Genomic DNA, 11,207 nt, shown 5'->3' with positions numbered 1-11,207 from the left:
AGCTCTGTATCTGGCACTGGGAGGACATGACAGTCTCTGCCTTCAAAGATATTTCTATTCCAAATTACTGGTCATTTCATAGTATATCATGCTCTCTTACACTTCTGTGCCTTGTGTGTCATCTGGTAGGCTGAAAAATAACTTGCCCTTCCTGCTTGTCTTCTTAAAAGAGTTTCTTTTCCCTCAACACCTTCTCAAATGAGTATCAACTTCTGACTAATTCCCTGAGTCAAAACTACTAGTCCCCTGTTTTCCTGTAACACTTACGCTCCAATGAAGGGTTTCAATGTAGTCAATTGTTTACTGATCTTACTCCATTCCTAGATCAAGTCTTTGAGGAGAGGACTATGTTACTGTTCCTTGCATCAATGATAATAGTGCAATGCCTACAACATACAGAAGGTATTCAATAAATGTTAGTATAATGAATGGTTTTCAATAATTATCTGTCTTTGACGTTAAGCATCCACAGAGAAGGAACCTCAACAGAAATGTCACTTATTATGATCATTTTCTCTATGCACATATATAATCTAAACAATTGAGGGCAAGCATGCAAAAGTTTGGCTCTCAGAACTGGCGGCCTCCGAGGTCTGAGGCATAAAATACGCCTCCCTTGGTTGGCCCCTCGGGACGAGGTATGCCCCTACGCCTCCCCACAGGGGAAACTCACCCAAGCCCCCTCACACCACCTCCGTCTGGGCCAATCTCAGGGCCTCCTACCTCGTAAAGACACGCCTGCTCTCTTCCACCTATCAGCGAGGTATCCAGTTCAGCCCTCTCAAATTTAAGCTCTCCCTAGTAACTACTGACCAGCCTAGTAGACGAGTTCTGCTTCTATGCCCTTATAAGGTAACAACAGCTAATCTAGCCTATCAGAACCCAATCACCCTCCACCAATCCCCTCTCTTCATACTCTATAAAACTGCTTGTACTTCCTCAATAAAGTAGACCTGCGCCATCCGCCTCATCTCTGCAGTTGTCCTTCCAGTCACTGTGCGTCCTCTCACGCCTGCGCCTCCCCACCCCGAGCCCCCTGTCTAGAGAAGCGGAGGCTCCTCACCTCAAACAATAAAAATATATAAATGTTCAGCAAAATATAGATTTAGAAAATTTATTTTAAATTTTACCTTATTTTCTAGAAGTTTGTTTATAACTCTTTGACAAACTGACACAATCTGAAAGGGAAACTTATTGTTACATGGGGATATGAGTAAGGTTATATTCTCTAACTTGCTTACTTGGTGTAGGAATAGTTTTTTGCAAGAAATGATATTTAAGGAAGGTCATAATAAAAGTTTGGAAGAGGCATGGGAAATCTCATGACAGTTTGCCTTAAAAGAAGATGACATTTATTAATAATGGCAAGAAGGTGCTGAGATAATTCAATGAGGAAAGAATATTCTTTTCAACACAGGATGCTGAGACAAATGGATATCCCATGCAAAAGAATGCAGTTGGGCCTTTATCTACCACCATTTTAAAAAGGAACTCAAAATGGATGAAAGATACAAATGGAACAACTAAAACTATAAAACTCATAGGAAAAACAGAGGGGTAAACCTTCATAACCTCGGATTTGCAATAGTTCTTAGACATGATACAAAAAGCACAAGAAACAAAAGAAAAACAAATAGAGTTCCAGCAAAATGGAAACTTGCCTTTGCATTAAAGAATACCATCAAGAAAGTGTAAATTTATAGTCCTAAATGCTTATATTAAAAAGAGGGAAGATTATCAATCAGTCCTAACCTTAAAACTGGAAAAACCAGAAAAGGAAGAGAAACTCAACCCAAAGTGAGCAAAAGGAAGGAAATAAAGATTGGAGCAGAGATACATGAAATTGAGAATTTAAAAAAATATATGATAGAGAGAATCAACAAAACCAAAAATTGCTTCTTGAAAAGATAAATAAAATTGAGAAACCTTTAGCTACACTGATGAAGGAAAAAAGGGAGAGGACACAAATAACTAAATCAGAAATTGAAAAGGTGGCATCTTTACAGAACTTACTGAAATAAAAACTATAAGAAGATACTATGAACAAATTAGATAACTTGCACAAAATGGACAAATTCTTAGAAACACATATACTATCTTCACTGATTCAAGAAGAAATAGAAGAACTCAACAAAACAATAAGTAGTAAAGAGATTGAATCAGTAATCAAAAAACCTCCCAACAAAGAAAAGTCCAGGACCATATGGCATCACAGGTGAAATCTACCAAACAGTCCAAGAAAAATTAACCCCAGTACTTTTCAAACTTCCTAAACTTAGAGGATAAAGCACTCCTTAATTCATTCTTTGAGGCCAACATCAGCCTCACACTAAAGGATAAAATATCTAGGGCTAAATCTAAGGATGTAAATGACTTGTACACAGAAATCTAGAAGACATTGCTAAAGGAAACCAAAGAAGACCTAAATAAATGAAAGGACGCTCCATGTTCATTGATTGGAAGACTGGAGATTGTTAGGATATTGATTCTATCCAAGGAGATGTATAGATTTAATGCAATCCCAATCAATTCCAACAACTTCCTTGGCAGAAATGGATAAATCAATCATCAAAAATAAATGAAACCGAGACCAAAAAAAAAATAGAGAAAAAAAATATCAAAGTAGGTTCTTTGGAAAGATTAACGAAATAGACAAACCCTTAGCTAGAATGACAAAGAAAAGAAGAGAGAAGATGCAAATAAATAAAATAAAAAATGAAAATGGAGACATTATTATTGACCCCACAGAAATAAAAAAGATCATAAGAGAATACTATGAACAACTGTATGGCAACAAACTAAACAAGGTAGATGAAATAGAAAAAATTCCTGGAAATATATGAACAACCTACAATGACCCTAGAAGAAATAGAAGACCTCAACAAACCATTCACAAGTAAAGAGATGGAAACAGTCATCAAACAACTCCCCAAAATGAAAAGCCCAGGAGCAGAAAGTTTCACAAGTGAGTTCTACCAAGCATTCAAAGAAAATGACTTGGGAAGCGGACTTGGTCCAAAGGATAGGGCATCCACCTACCACATGGGAAGTCCGTGTTTCAAACCCTGGGCCTCCTTGACCCGTGTGGAGCTGGCCCCTGTGCAGTGCTGATGAGTGCAAGGAGCGCTGTGCTACGCAGGGTTGTCCCCCACGTAGGGGAGCCCCATGTACAAGGACTGCGCCCTGTAAGGAGAGCCGCACAGCACGAAAGAAAGTGCAGCCTACCCAAGAATGGCACCGCACACACACGGAGAGCTGACACGAGATTACGCAACAAAAAGAAACACAGATTCCCAGTGCCGCTGATAAGGATAGAAGCAGTCACAGAAGAACACACAGTGAATGGACTCAGAGAACAGACAACTGGGGGGGAGCAGGGTAGGGGAGAGAAATAAATAAATAAATAAATCTTTAAAAACAAAAAACACACAAAGTAAATGATTTAATACCAGTCTTATCCAAGCGTTTCCAAAAACTTGAAAAAGAAGGAAAACTCATTCTATGAAGCCAATATCACCCGATTACCAAGGCTGTATAAAGCCATTATGAAAAAAGAAAATTACAGACTCCTTTCCTTAATGAATATGGATGCAAAAATCCTCAACAAAAGAGTTGCTAATTGAATCCAACAACACATTCAAAGAATTATTCATCATGATCAAGTGGGTTTTATATCAGGCACACAAACATGGCTCAACACAAGAAAATGAATCTGCGTAATACATCGCATTAACGAATCAAAGAAGAAAAATCACATGGTTTTATCAATTGACACAGAAAAGGCATTTGACAAAATACACCATCCTTTCCTGATAAAACTACTACAAAAGATAGGAACTGAAGGAAACTTTCCCAGTGTGATAAAGGCCATATATGAAAACCCACAGCTAACATTGTACGTGATGGTAAAAGACTGAAAGCTTCCCATTGAGATTAGGAACAAGACAAGGATGCTGACTGTCACCACTGATGTTCAATTCAGAGCTACAGTTTCTAGCTAGAGCAATCAGACAAGAGAAAGAAAGAAATGACATCCAAATCAGAAAGGAAGAAGTAAAACTTTCACTATTTGCAGATGATATGATCGTATACCTAGAATGTCCTAACAAACCTACAAAAAAGCTACTAGGGCTAATAAACAATGTCAGTAGAGTGTCAGCATATGCAAAAATCAGTGGTATTTTCTATTCTCTTGTAACACACAATCTGAGGAGGAAGTCAGGAAAAAAATTCCATTTACAATGGTGACTAAAATAATCAAATATTCTGAAAAAACTTAACCAAGGATGTAAATTACTTGCATTCAGAAAACTAAAATGCATTTGTAAAAGAAATAAAAAGATCTAAATAATTGGGAGAACAGTCCATGCTTCTGGATTGAAAAACTAAATATTATTCAATTCTACCCCAATTTATATACCGTTCAATGCAATACCAATAAAAATCCTAAAAGCACTTTTTTAAACAAATGGAAAATACAATTATCAAATTTATTTGGAAGGGAAAGGCATCCCAAATAGCCAGAAACATCTTAAAAAGGAAAAGCAAAGTTGGAGGACTCTTACTTCCAGACTTGAATCGTATTACCTAGCTACAGTGGTAAAAAGAGCATGGTACTGGCATTAAGAAAGACACAAAGACCAGTGGAACCAAACTGATGGCTCAGAAACAGACCCTCACATCTATGATTAAATGTTTTTCCACAAGCCTATCAAAACCACCCAGCTGGAGTAAGATGGTCTATTCAACAAATGTTCCTGGAGAACTGGATATTCATAGCCAAAAGGAAAAAGAGGGACCCTGTCACATACCTAATACAAAAATTAACTCAATATGGATCAAAGACCTAAGTATAGAAGCAAGAACCATAAAGGTACTAAAGGAAAACATCTTCAAAACCTGGTGGTAGGTGGTGGATTCCTAAAGCATACACCAAAAGCATGAGCAATTAATGAAACCATGGATAAATGGGACCTTCTCAAACTTAAAATCTTTTGTGATTCAAAGGACTTTGTCAAGAAGGTGAAAAGGCAGTCCACTCACTGGGAGAAAATATTTGGAAACCACATATCCAATAAGAGTGTGATTTCCATTTTATATAAAGAGATCATACAATAATAAAAGAGCAAACAATCCAATTTAAAAATGGGCAAAATAATTAGACATTTCTCCATAGAGGACATGAAAAAGACATGAAAAAAGTCTTCACTATCACTAGCTATTAATGAAATGCAAATCAAAATGACAATGAGATATCACTTCACACAGCATGAAATGGCAATTAATAAACAACAACAACAACAACAACAGAAAACAATAAGTACTGGAGAGGATGCAGTGAACAGGAAAACTCCTTTACTGTTGGTGGGATTGTATAACAGTGCAGCCTCTGTGGAAAACAGTTCGGTAGTTCTTTAGGAAGCTAAATATAGAACTGCTATATGATCCAGAAATTCCTCTACTAGGAATATATCCAGAAGAACTGAAAACTGTGATGTGAATAGACATCTATACATGGATGTTCATAGTGGCATTATTCACAATTGCCAAAAAATGGAAACAACCTAAGTGTCCATCAGCCAATGAATGGATAAACAAGTGATATATACACACAATAGAATACTATGCTGGAGTAAGAAGAAATGAAATTGGGACTCACATCACATAGATGAATCTTGAAGACATTATGCTAAGTGAAATAAGCCAGACACAAAAGGAAAAATATTGCATGGTCTCACTAATACGAATTAAATACAAAGAATAAATGAATGGAGTTAAAACCTAGAGTACAGGTTATTAGGGATAAGAGGAGGGCTGCGAAGGAGTACTGGTGATTAATGTATATAGAAGTTTTAATCAGCTTGACTGTAAAAGTGTGAGAATGGATAGAGTTGAGGGTAACATAGCTTTGTGAGTAGCAGCTAGTTTATAAATGGTATTGTGACTAAAAAGGGTAGTCTAGGCATATAAATATCAACTCAAAGAAAGCTAGAGAATAACCTAGGGACTAAATAATACAGTGAATCCAGAGGTGAATGAGAATTGTGTTAATAGTACAAAAGCAAGAATGTCCTTCTGTGAACTAGAACGGATATATGTCACTATTGCAGGGTGGCAGGAATGTGGAGAAACATGAGAAAAATATGAATAATGTAACCTATGGACTGTACTTAACAGCAATACTGTAATATTCTTGCATCAATGCCAAAAATGTACTATGTTAATAAATTAAGTAGGAGGGTATGGAAAAAATACACCGTATGTATACTATGGACCATAGCTGGTAATAGTCTGATAATATCTCACTAACTGTAACAAATGTTCTACAATGGTGTGGTGTGTTGGTGAACAGGTATTGTATGGGAATTCCACACATGTGCATGACTGTTTTGTAATTCATAGCTTCTGTAATAAAAAACATATTTTCTAAAACTTCCAAAAAAAATTTTTTTTAAGTTTTCAGTTTTATGGCAGTCACATTTAGCTATTTTTTCTTTTGTTGCTTATACTTTTGGTGTAAAGTTTATGAAAATTTTCCTACTAAAAGATCTCATAGATGCTTCCTCTTCCTCTAAGGCTTTTGGGCCCAGTGTCTTCCTGGTCTCAGCTGTTGGCTGGTATGGGGCTCATCTCTCAGGGTTTCCTATCCTATATCAGTCTCTGTTCTCTTCCCAAGGTCTGCTATAAGCTATCAGGTCCATCTCTCTCTTCCCAGGGCTTTAGCTGTCTTAGCCTTCTTTCTGTCATGTGGCAGGATCAAAAATGACAAAGTTCTCTCCTCTGGTGTCTTCTTGAGTGTCTTCTATCAGACCCAAAAAGGGGGTGGGGACTCAACCTGTGTCATGCCTTACTGACTTCATCGAATCAAAGCCCTAATCTTAATAAGTATCTAATCAAAGACATTGTGTTAGTCAGCCAAAGGAGTGCTGATGCAAAGTACCAGAAATCAGTTGGCTTTTGTAGCAGTTTAGTATTATTTATGAATTCCAAAATGGAAGGATTATGTTTGTAAACTGGTCTCTTCCTCTGGGTGTGCTAACCTTTCAATGCTAAAATACAGAGGATTAAAAGCTTACAAAATTATTGAAAAGGCTAGAGATACAATCTCTAGGCTGAGCATATGGGAATGTTTCCAGAATCCCACAGAACTGATTTACTAGGGGAACTAATACTTCTGCTTCAATCAGGAAGGTGAGGAATCCAGAAGTCACTGCAGGATTTATTAATTCAAGAACACACACCTGTAGCTACAATTACGAGACCAGGAAGCCACCCCTGCTGCCACCAAAACAGCTTTGCAAAACCTATTAAACTAGAATTTAGATGCTGGAAACTATCAGAAAAATCTTGCCCCCACCGTCTAGCTTGTTATCAGGAAACAATGGAAGCAGCAGGAAAATGACTTCCACTCTCTTCTGCGTTCCAAATCTCAACAAGTGCATCTAATTGTTGAACATAATTTGCATCTGGAACTTTAACTGCATGGGAATCTGGCAAATACAGTTATTAGCTTTCCAGCCTCTGCAGCATAGAAATGCACACTAGAAAGAAGTGGAGAATTGTTGCCAACTGGCCACTTTCACCATACTAAGATTCAAAGATACTAAGAAATTTCTTATCTGAGGTCACAGGTTAGTAGGTGCTAGAGCAAAAATTGAATTCAAAAATTGAATTCAAGGATTTTGGCTACTTGCCCAGCATTCTTTCCACTACATCACTCTACAGCACTGATTACTTTCTGAAGACATTTGCCAAAGGATACATATTTTCTAATCTTGTGCTAATTATATTTTTCACTGAAGCATTAATCCAGGCATCTGTGAATATTGTTACCTTTTAGTCTTATGTCAAATCTAGTTCTTCTTCCAAACTTAGACTTAATCTCATTTTACAGCACTTACAGTTAAACCAACAATGCTAGAGTTTAATACCTTTGAGTATTTTTCTCAGCAGGCTTGCTGCTTAATCCATTTAATGTCAGAACAGTACAGACTTTCTTATTAAAATGGAGAAAAGGACATTAGTAGAGACTGCATTAGTGGCTTTTTTGTGTTGGGTAAATTCTGCCAATATAGTAATATTTGTACCTATATCTTTGTGTTTTCTGCTGACCATATTCAGAAAGACATTAATAAAGGAAGACTTTGGGTTGTCAAAACCTCTTGAATGTTTACCATACATAATAGACAAATAGAAGAATGGAAGCTCTCAGAAGCAAATCTTTCTAGATATGTACTTTGATATTAAATGTTTTTGAAATATATAATAACTAAACTATTTGGATGCAATAGAAATTATTTCTGTATAATGTGTCAACAATGTTTCTTATTCATGTTGAATTTAATCATAAATTTTCATTTCAAATGCTTTTAAAGTAACTTTGGGAAAATATTTTTATATTCACATTCAAACATTATAAATACTAAAATTCCTTAACTATACACTAAAAAGAAAAATGGAAGTTACTGAGCTTGTGTTTAGACTTAAGTAATAAAACTGCTAAAATTTAAGAGTGTTAAGTTCATGTGAAGAAATTAAAGGCCATTTACAGTAACTACAATTAGCAGTAACAGATTTGTTTGTTCTCTTTCAACAAGGAAATTAATAATGCTGTTAGCCACAAGTTGTTGGAGGAAGTGGACCCAGTAGTTTTGTATTGAGAGAATACTGCACATAGTAAAGAAACTGTGTATGTGATTGTTAAGGTTCAAACAAAGATGAAGTTACCAGGAGTCTTGAGTAGGTTAGCTATATCAAAATCACAGACTGTTTTTCTCAACATATCTATTTAATATCTCCATTTAAGATGTAGAATGATAGAGAATGTTCCTAACAAAAGGAGCAAATTTTTAAATCCAAAAAATTCTAGTATTCAGCATACAAAATAGTGTAGACTGTGATTATTAGAGGGAGAAGTTTAGGGGACTCACTAAAGAAAATTCATTTATCCTGAGAAAAATCTATACATTTCTATTTGATACTGGAATCCAGTACCATCTTTAAAGGACTGAAGTTCTTATTACTGAAATACATTATACACATTATATATATATATATATATATATGTATATATATGTACACGTACATACATATTTACCTGCATGTATTAGAGTGAGATCATGTGAGAGGTTTTCCATTTGCTTTTTAAAACAGGTAATTAAAATCCTAAATCAATTTAACTTTTAAATTCGTTTGGATTAGAAAATGTACATAAGCAATTTGATAGGTGAGTTAGAAAGTACCGTTTTAAAAAATAGTCCACTATTTCAATTAGTTTCAACGTTTTATATTCCAAATATACAATGGCCTATAAAAATGATCAAAGATCATAAACATATATCTGTAAAATGAATTTTAATAATTACATATATTCTTTTCTAGTAAACTGGCTTTAAGGCCATCTCTTATGATTCAGTGTGAAAAGGCTTAATTTTTCATTAACGTTTAGATAAAGTAATTTCATGATGAAACCTAATTTATTTTCTATTCATTTTCCAATAAAATTTAAACAAATTGCCATTTAGAGACTTTACCTTTAAGATATAATGATTTAAAGCATTATATTTCACTTGGAGAACTGATATATTTGGCTCATCTTTTTGAAAGAATGTTAGAAAGCAAGAAAAGGGGCTATTCATTCAGTTGCAGTGATTAAGTACTAATTTTTGTCACTACTTAAAAATATATTTAGATAGATGGAAAACAATGACATTTCTATTAGAAGAAGTGAGGGCTTGTGGGCCCAAAGACCGAACCCATTTTAGGATTGATTAAAGGTAATCCTTTAGCATGAACAAACTTACTTTTTGAGTATTATTTGCTTTATCTGAGGCTATTTCCTTTATCAGTATTTCATGGAAGGTATGTACATATACATTTGAGACAATTCTACCAAAATTCCAACATTTTTATCCCCTAAAATAAAGAAATACTGTAATCAAAGCAAAATGGTTTTGGGGATTGAAGCTTCCACTTTTCTCATCACTTTGTTAATGCAGTTCAAGAGTAACTAAAAAGAGTAATCAAAGTTTCCATGTTATTATTTTCAAATACTCTCCAGTTTATTCAAAGAGGTGCAGTGATATCTAATTACTATATAAATTTTTCTGGCAAAAATCAGGTTGATGTTTTTACTAATATGAGGTTTTTTCTTTGGTGATGGTGGTAATTTACTCTAAAAAAACATATAAAAGTTGGCATAACTATAAATATGACCATTCACAAAATCCCAGTTTAAAAAAGTAAATAATTTGAAAACATACAAACACAATACAATTATCTAATAAATTTAATGCCTGAAAGTCCTGAATTCTAGAGAGTTTATATAAGAATTATTTACATGAAAAAGTACCAACCTGATATTTATTTAAATATCATTGCACTCCAAAATAATTTGATTTCCATGCAGTTTTCAGAGACACATTTACTTTATGCAACTCTTTATTTGTAGAATTAGATAATTGGAAAAGATGCTACCTAAAGCAGGAACTGAAATAACTTAAGAGATTTGCCCAAGAACTGATAATAATTCTTCTAACCCCATTTTCACCAGGACTCCTATCCTCTGTAAAGTCATATGGGAACTCCATCAGTGTTCAGGCAAGAAAGCAACTCAATTAACGTTAAAATTTTACAAGGGACATTCTTACACCCTGCCTTAGGAGGGAAGGGTGGAGAACGTACAGTTTCACAGGACACAGCACCCTCAGTTACAACCCCTTTATTAATTATGTAACCAAAGTTCCTTTATCATTATCAATTTACTAATCAGGTAATAGCAGATATTTCCAATACCTTGTATAATATATTACAAAGTTTGATTGAGAAGGGTCCTAGGAAAATTATTTATAGTACATGTTTTACACAGTATTACATGAAATGAATTAACCTGGGGCAAAATAACATTTTTCCCAAAAAGTTTTTTTAAAAATATATCATTTTAGCATGTAAGCCTTATAGATATAAACCCTAACTATTGATGCATTATAAAGTCTTAAAAAAGTCAGAGATTATATGCATGAAAGGGGTTAAAGAAAAATATTTATTTATAATATAAGAACAAGTGAAATAGTATTTGTACACTATTAGAAATTATTAACGTATTAGTTCATACAATTGATGATGAATACAGCAAAATTAATCATTGTGGTTATCACAGACCAGCTAGACACTTGAAATGCACAACTATGCCTATACTCCTCAGCTCA

Source organism: Dasypus novemcinctus, chromosome 5 (genome assembly GCF_030445035.2).
Source record: "Dasypus novemcinctus isolate mDasNov1 chromosome 5, mDasNov1.1.hap2, whole genome shotgun sequence".
NCBI classification, from domain to species: Eukaryota; Metazoa; Chordata; class Mammalia; order Cingulata; family Dasypodidae; genus Dasypus; species Dasypus novemcinctus.
This window is presented reverse-complemented; position numbering follows the sequence as displayed.